This window comes from Tachyglossus aculeatus, chromosome 3 (assembly GCF_015852505.1).
Source record: "Tachyglossus aculeatus isolate mTacAcu1 chromosome 3, mTacAcu1.pri, whole genome shotgun sequence".
Taxonomy (NCBI): domain Eukaryota; kingdom Metazoa; phylum Chordata; class Mammalia; order Monotremata; family Tachyglossidae; genus Tachyglossus; species Tachyglossus aculeatus.
This window is the reverse complement of record NC_052068.1, coordinates 45,990,666-45,998,441: the sequence shown is the minus strand read 5'-3', so window position 1 is coordinate 45,998,441 and position 7,776 is coordinate 45,990,666. Positions and strand designations below refer to the sequence as shown.

The 7,776-nt window shown below is 45.6% G+C and overlaps 1 non-coding gene across 1 annotated transcript; it reads left to right on the top strand.

Annotated features, from left to right (window-relative positions):
• The first annotated feature begins 596 nt into the window (after nt 1-596).
• Nucleotides 597-734, top strand: LOC119926437. Its single transcript, XR_005450313.1, has one exon. It is a non-coding gene; the product is annotated as a small nucleolar RNA SNORA7 (small nucleolar RNA).
• The last annotated feature ends 7,042 nt before the right edge of the window (nt 735-7,776 follow it).

The window sequence follows — 7,776 nt, the reverse complement described above, 5'->3', positions numbered from 1 at the left end:
GCCCTTGTCCCTCTGTCACTCTCGCAATGCTAAACTCCAACCTTGGATCAATACCACATTCCACTTCCTCTACTCCTACCCTTGTGTACCTGGCATTGTTGGGAAAAAGACAGTAGCCAAACCACCCTCTCCCACTCCCTCTCGATCTTTAATCTGTTTAATTTTTAATCACTGACTCCCTCTCCCAGAGAGCCCCCCAACTCGCTAGACCTACAGAAGCCCCAGGGCTCCTATCTCCTCCTTTCTAATCTCTGATGACCCCAATAACTCTTTGATAGCGAGTTAGAAGTCAAAAGATATAAACTTCCAGTAGGGCCCTCTCCCTGCCTCTCCATCAATCCTCCGTGCAGAGCCAGCCTGGACTTCTGGCGTGAACCCCAGTCCAGCTATGAGCAAACTCTGAGCATGAGCTGGAGCTTCTGGGGGCTGCAGCTGCAGAATCCAGGCCTACAACACCAGTCTGACAACCTGTGCGCTATACCCTGATCTCGTCTATCTTGCCGCCGACCCCTTGTCCATGTCTCCCTCTGGCTTGGAACTGCCTCCCTCTTCAGATACAACAGTCCTCCACTTAGACCCTCCTAAAATCACATCTTCCCCTCTCGGAGTCGCACCTGGGAGTTTCCAGTACTCTACCAGTCTCGGCTATGGTAGGGAGAGTCAAGCAGAGGCCTACCCATTCCATTCCTAGCTTTGGGCAGTGGCTAGTGAGTGGAAGCCAATCTGCTACGAGGCAAAACTCACCTTTGCTGGGCAGCAGCGATATGGGGGAGAGTCGAGGACAGAGACTCAAGTTTCTGCGCAGAAGGAGGCAATGGTAAACCGCTTCCATTTTTTTACCAAGAACAATTGCAGATGGAGAACGGGGCATTCTGGGAGAGATGTGTCCGTGGTATCATTATGGGTCGAAAACGACTCGATGGCATAAGACAAGAAAATCACAAAATCACAACTCCTTCAAGAGGCCTTTCCTGGCTAAGCCCTCATTTTCCCTATTTCTTCACCCTTCTGCATCATACTGTGCACTTGAAGCTGTACTCTTTAAGCACTTGATATTCACCCTACCTTCAGCCCCATGGCACTTATGTATCCATAATTAATTTTTATTGTCTGTCACCCTTCTAGAGTGTAACATCCTTGTAGGTGGGGAAAGTGTCTACCAGCTCTGTACCAATTCTGTACCAAGTGTCTACCAATTCTCTCCCAAGCACCTAATAGGTGTTCTACTCTCAGTAAGTGCTCAGTATCAGAAGCCAGGGGGCCTATTGGAAAAAGCACAGGACTGGGAGTCAGAGTCCCTGGGTTCTAAACCTGGCTTTGCCATTTATCTGATGAGTGACCTTGGACAAGTCACTCAACTTCTCTGTGCCTCAGTTATCTCATCTGTAAAATGGGGATTACAACTGTGAGTTCCATGGGGGACAAGAACTGTGCCAAACCTAATTATCTTGTATCTACCCCAGTGATATACTGGTTGGCCATCTCTCATTTTTTCGTGTGTGTGACGATCTCTCACATCTACTTCTGCTGCCCCGACTTCTATTTCTTCTCATTTCTTGCTGCCTAAAGTAAAACTCCATGTGAATGACCTACCAGCACCTTAAAGTCAACAAGTCAAAAAGAGAACTGCTCATTTTTCCTCCTAAACCTTCTCCTCCTACTTTTCCCATCACAAATAACAACACCACCACTGTCCCTGTCCCAGGAACTTGCAACCTTGGTGCCATCTTTGATGCCTCCATGCCTTTCATCTCCCATAGAGTAGGTCTCTAAACCCTACCACTTCTTTCTCCACCATATTTCCCAGTGCCCCTCCTTTCTCTCCACCAGTTCAGCTCTCACCATCTCAGGGAGCAGTGTAGCCTAGTACAAAGAGCACTGGGCTGGGAGTCAGGGAAAGTGGGTTCTAATCCCAGCTCTGCCACATGTCTGCTGTGTGACCTTGGGGAAGACATGTAACGTCTCTGGGACTCAGTTACCTCATCTGGAAAATGGGGATTAAGACTCTGAGCCCCAGGTGGGACAGGAACTGTGTCTAACCTGATTACCTTGTAATAATAATAATAATAATAATAATAATAATAATAGCATTTATTAAGCACTTACTATGTGCAAAGCACTGTTCTAAGCACTGAGGAGCTTACAAGGTGATCAGGTTGTCCCACGGGGGCTCACAGTCTTAATCCCCATTTTACAGATGAGGTAACTGAGGCCCAGAGAAGTTAAGTGATTTGCCCAAAGTCACACAGCTGACAGTCTGTGGAGCCGGGATTTGAACCCATGACTTCTGACTCCAAAGCCCGTGCTTCTTCCACTGAGCCAAGCTGCTTCCCCTAAGCTGACCCACCCCAGTGCTTAGAACAGTGCTGGGCCCATAGTAAGCACTTAACACCACAATTATTATTATTATAGTTGTTATCATTCCTGGCTAGATGACAGCATCAGATTCCTTATTGCTCCCTTCGCCCTCTGATCTGCTTGGCAACATTATTTCCCCATCCTTATTGACTCCCATGCCCACTGCCCTCACCAATTGTTTCAGACATTTAACTCCCTCCTCAAATCCCCCTGCCCCCCACACCCCCCATCTCTTGCCCCCAATGAGCTGGCAATGTATTTTATTGAGAAAACAGAAACCAATCATAAGGCATGCTCTCCTTAAAATTTCCCCTGCTCCTCTCTAGTCCCTCCCATACTTCCTAGCAGAATCTCAAGTGATCTCCTGCCTCCTCTCAAAATCCATCCCATCCACCCATGCCTACGATCCCATCCCATCACACCTAATCAAAGTGCTTGTCCCCTCTCTACTTCCCTCCCTGACTGCCATCTTCAACTGTTCACTCTCCAATGGCTTCTTCCCCACTGCTTTCAAACATGCTCATGTCTCCCCTATTTAAAAAAAAAATAGTACCTTCCCTTGATCCCATGGCTCTCTATATTATCCAACCTCGGATTCACTGACACTGTCCACTCCTGGTTCTCCTCCCATCTCTCTGGCTACTCCTTCTGGGTCTCTTTTGTGGGCTCCTTCTCTGCCTCCCACTCCCCAAATGTGGGAGTCCCTCAAGGTTCAGTTCTATTCTCCATCTACACCTAATCCCTTGGATAATTCATTCATTCTGATGACTTCAACTACCACCTCTAAGCAGATGATTCATAAAGCTACAACTCCAGCCCTGATCTCTCTCCTTCTCTGCAGTCTCACATTTCCTCCTGCCTTCAGGACATCTCTACTTTGATGTCCTGCTGATACCTCAAACTTGACATGTCCAAAGCAGAGCTCCTTATCTTCCCACCCAAACCGTGTCCTCCCCCTGACTTTCCCATCACTGTAGACAGTACCATCATCCTTCCTGTCTCACAAGGCCATAACCTTGGCATTATCCTTGACTTCTCTCTCATTCAATCCCTCAACCTATCCCGACTGGATTACGGCATCAGCCTCCTCTCTGATCTCCCATCCTCCTGTCTCTCCTTCAGTCTATACTTCACGCCACTGCTCAGATCATCTTTGTGCAGAAACGCTCTGGGCATGTTACTCCCCTCCTCAAAAATCTCCAGTGGCTACCAATCATCCTACACATCAGGCAAAAACTCCTCACTCTCAGCTTCAAGGCTGTCCATCACCTCGCCCCCTCCTACCTCACCACCCTTCTTTCCTTCTACAGCCCAGGCCGCATCCCCCGCTCCTCTGCCGCTAACCTCCTCACTGGGCCTCGTTCTCACCTGTCCCGCCATCGATTCCCGGCCCACGTCATCCCCCTGGCCTGGAATGCCCTCCCTCTGCACATCCGCCAAGCTAGCTCTCTTCCTCCCTTCAAAGCCCTACTGAGAGCTCACCCCCTCCAAGAGGCCTTCCCAGACTGAGCCCCCTCCTTCCTCTCCCCTTCCCATTCCCCTCGCCCTACTTCCTTCCCCTCCCCACAGCACCTGTATATATGTTTGTGCAGATTTATTACTCTATTTATTTTGTTTGTACATATTTACTGTTCTATTTATTTTATTTTGTTAATATGTTTAGTTTTGTTGTCTGTCTCCCCCTTCTAGACTGTGAGCCCACTGTTGGGTAGGGACCGTCTCTATATGTTGCCAACTTGTACTTCCCAAGCAATTAGTACGGAGCTCTGCACACAGTAAGCGCTCAATAAATACGATTGAATGAATGAATGAATTCAATCCACCTATTCCATCTGTCAACAAATCCTGTCAGTTCAACCTTCAAAACATCACAAATATCTGTCCTTTCCTCTTCATCCAAACTGCTACCATGTGAATCCAAGCAGTTAGTCTATCATTCTTTCATTCAATAATATTTATTGAGTGTTTACTGTGTGAAGAGCATTGTACTAAGCACTTGGGAGAGTACAATATAACAGTATAACCAGCACTTATCCTATCCCACCTTGATTACTACATCAGTCTCCTCACTGACCTCCCTGACTCCTGACTCTCCCCACTCCAGTCCATACTTCGCCCTGCTGCTTGCATCAATTTTCTAAAAAAAAATTCAGTCCCTCTTTCCCCAATCTTCAAGAACCACTAGTGGTTGTTCATTCACCTCTTCATCAAACAGAAACTCCTTACCATTGCCTATAAAGTACTGAATTACCTGGCCCCCTACAACCCTACATCCCTGCTTTCCTACTACAACCCAGGCCACACACTGCACTCATTCGAATGCCACCCTACTCACTGGGCTTTGATCTCATCTATCTCACCACTGACTTCTTTCTCACATCCTGCTTCTGGCCTGGAACATCCTCCCTCTTCATATCTGACAGATAATCCCCACCTTCAAAACCTTATTAAAAGCACCTCTCTTCAAGAGGTCTTCCCTGACTAAACCTTCATTTCCTCTTCTCCGAGTCCCTTATATGTCACCCTTGAAATTCGATTTGCATCCTTTATTCACTCCTCCCCCAGCCCCACTACACTTATAAATCCATAATTTATTCATTTTTATTAATGTCTTTCTCTTCCTCTAGACTATAACCTCACTGTGGGCAGGGAATGTGACTATCAACTCTGTTATATTGTACTCTCCCAAGCACTTAGTACAATGCTCTGCACACAGTAAGTGCTCAGTAAATACGACTATTTGATTCCTCTCCCCATCTCATCTCCTTCCCCTCTGCAGTCTATCCTCACCTTTCTACATTCATTGCAAAGGTCATTGCAAATGCATCACTCCCTCCTCAAAACCTCCTTATTGCTCCCTCTAACTGCACCTCTGCTTGGCAACATTTTTCCCCCATCCTTATTGATTCCCATGTCCACTGCCCTCGCCAATTGTTTCAGACATTTAATTCCCTCCTCAGAGCCTCCTGTCCCCCACACCCTGCATCTCTTGCCCCCAGTGACCTGGCAATGTAATTTATTGAGAGAATGGAACATCCAATGGCTTCCCATTTCTTTCCACATCAAATGAATTCCTAACCACTGGAACACTGCAAACTCCCTCTGACTGTAAACTGCTTGTGGGCAGGGAGTGTATCTACCAATTCTACTGTACTCTCCCAAGAGCTTAGTACAGTGTTCTGAACACAGTAAGTGCTCAATAAATACCACCAGCTGATTGATTCAAGGCTCTACACCAGTTGTTTTCTTCTTACCTTTCTTTTTCTCCTCCAAACTCAGACTCTTTGCTCCTTTTAAACTATCTTTCTCTTGACTCTCCTGTCTCTCATCCATTACTCACACCTTTCCCACTGCAATGGAATTCCCTCTCCACTCCAATCCGCCAAAACACAAACCTGCCACCTTCAAATTTCTCCAACAACCAACTCCTCCAGTAGGTACTGATGATAACGGTGCTCCTTTTAAAAAGTAAAAATAAACTTTAAAAACTTTAGGAGGAACTGTACCCATTTTGTGATTCTTTTCTTAAAAATTCAAATGTGACAGCCCAACTGGTTGTCTACGCACTTTGACTTTTGGATTATTGGACAGGAATTTTCCCTAGGAGAAAGGATTTCCCTAAGGTTCTCCAATTGTGTCCCCTTCCTGTCCTACCCCTAACCTCCCTGTACCATATCAAACAACCAGGAGACGGAGAAAGATCAGAGGCTGGGCCCCCTACTGAATGGGATTAGTCTGTGACTTGCCACTCTTGCCATATATTTGCCAAACTCTGGCTTGGTTCTCCCCCTCTAGACTGTAAGCTCTTTAATAATAATAATAATAATAATAATAATAATAATAATAATAATAATAATAATTTTGATATTTCTTTCATTCATTCATTCGTATTTATTCAGCACTTACTGTGTGCAGAGCACTGTACTAATCACTTGGGAAGTACAAATCAGCAACAAATAGAGACGGTCCCTACCCAAAAATGGGCTCACCGTCTAGAAGGGGAGACAGACAAAAAAACAAAACAAGTTAAGCACTTACTGTATGCCAAGCACTGTTCTATACACTGGAGTATTTATTAATTTGATTTTGTTAGTATGCTTGGTTTTGTTCTCTGTCTCCCCCTTCTAGACTGTGAGCCCACTGTTGGGTAGGGACTGTCTCTATATGCTGCCAGCTTGTACCTCCCAAGCGCTTAGTACAGTGCTCTGCACACAGTAAGCACTCAATAAATATGATTGATTGATTGATTGATTGATTGAGTAGATACAAGTTAATCAGATTGGACACAGTACCTCTCTCAATGGGGCTCACAGTCTATGTAATGATGATGATGATGATGGCATTTGTTAAGCACTTACTATGTGCGAAGCACTGTTCTAAGCACTGGGCTAGATACAAGGTGATCAGGTTGTCCCATGTGGGGCTCACAGTCTTAATCCCCATTTTACAGATGAGGCAACTGAGGCACAGAGAAGTTAAGTGACTAGCCCCAAATCACACAGCTGACAAGTGGCGGAGTTGGGATTAGAGCCCACAACCTCTGGTTCCTAAGCCCGGGCTCTTTCCATTGGACATCCCCATTCTACAGATGAGGAAATTGAGGCACAAGAGAAATTAAGTGACCTGCCCAAGGTCACACAGTAGACACTCGGCAGAGCCGGGATTAGAATCCATGTCCTCTGGCTCCGAGGCCACTGCCTTTCCCACTAGGCCGTGTTGTTTCCTACTAGGCCATGCTGCAAATGAGCTCTTGTGAATGAGCTCGCAGTGGGCAGGGAACGTGTCTATGAATGCTGTTGCATTTGGTCTCACCCAAGCGCTTAGGATAGCACTCTGCACACGGTAAGCACCCAGTATATGCAATTGATTGATTGATCGATCCACAGCCTTAAAGTTGGGGGAGACCATTTCCATGAAATATTTTTTCTTCACTTTACTAAAACCGTTCACTAGTACAGTAGCAAGACAGAAGAGAAATAAGAACACATGCAATGAATATGAAAGGAGAGATATTAGGCTCATTTGGGATGGTGAATAGAATCAAAGCCAATCGCCTAAAAGCTAATAAGCTATTGGATCAAATGCCAAATACTACATAAAGGCAAAGCATGACTGGGATATCAAACTTGCAAAATAAGGAAACTTCAGTGAGATGCTTTCAAAAGTCATGACAACTCAGGCAGGGTGCCCACAGCAGTCTTCCATTTATAGTCGGTGACAGTTTGCCACTTAAGTAATAAAATATTCACCAATCCATTTTGCAGAAATGACCAAAAAGCCATTAGGTGATTATAATGCTCCGTGACTGCATACAGGACTTAATTTATTCACACGACCAGAAGTAAAGGAGGGCATTACTATCTGATAGATTTTGAAGTAGAGTGGAATCTCAAAAGCCTTGAGTTTTAGTTCTAGTCC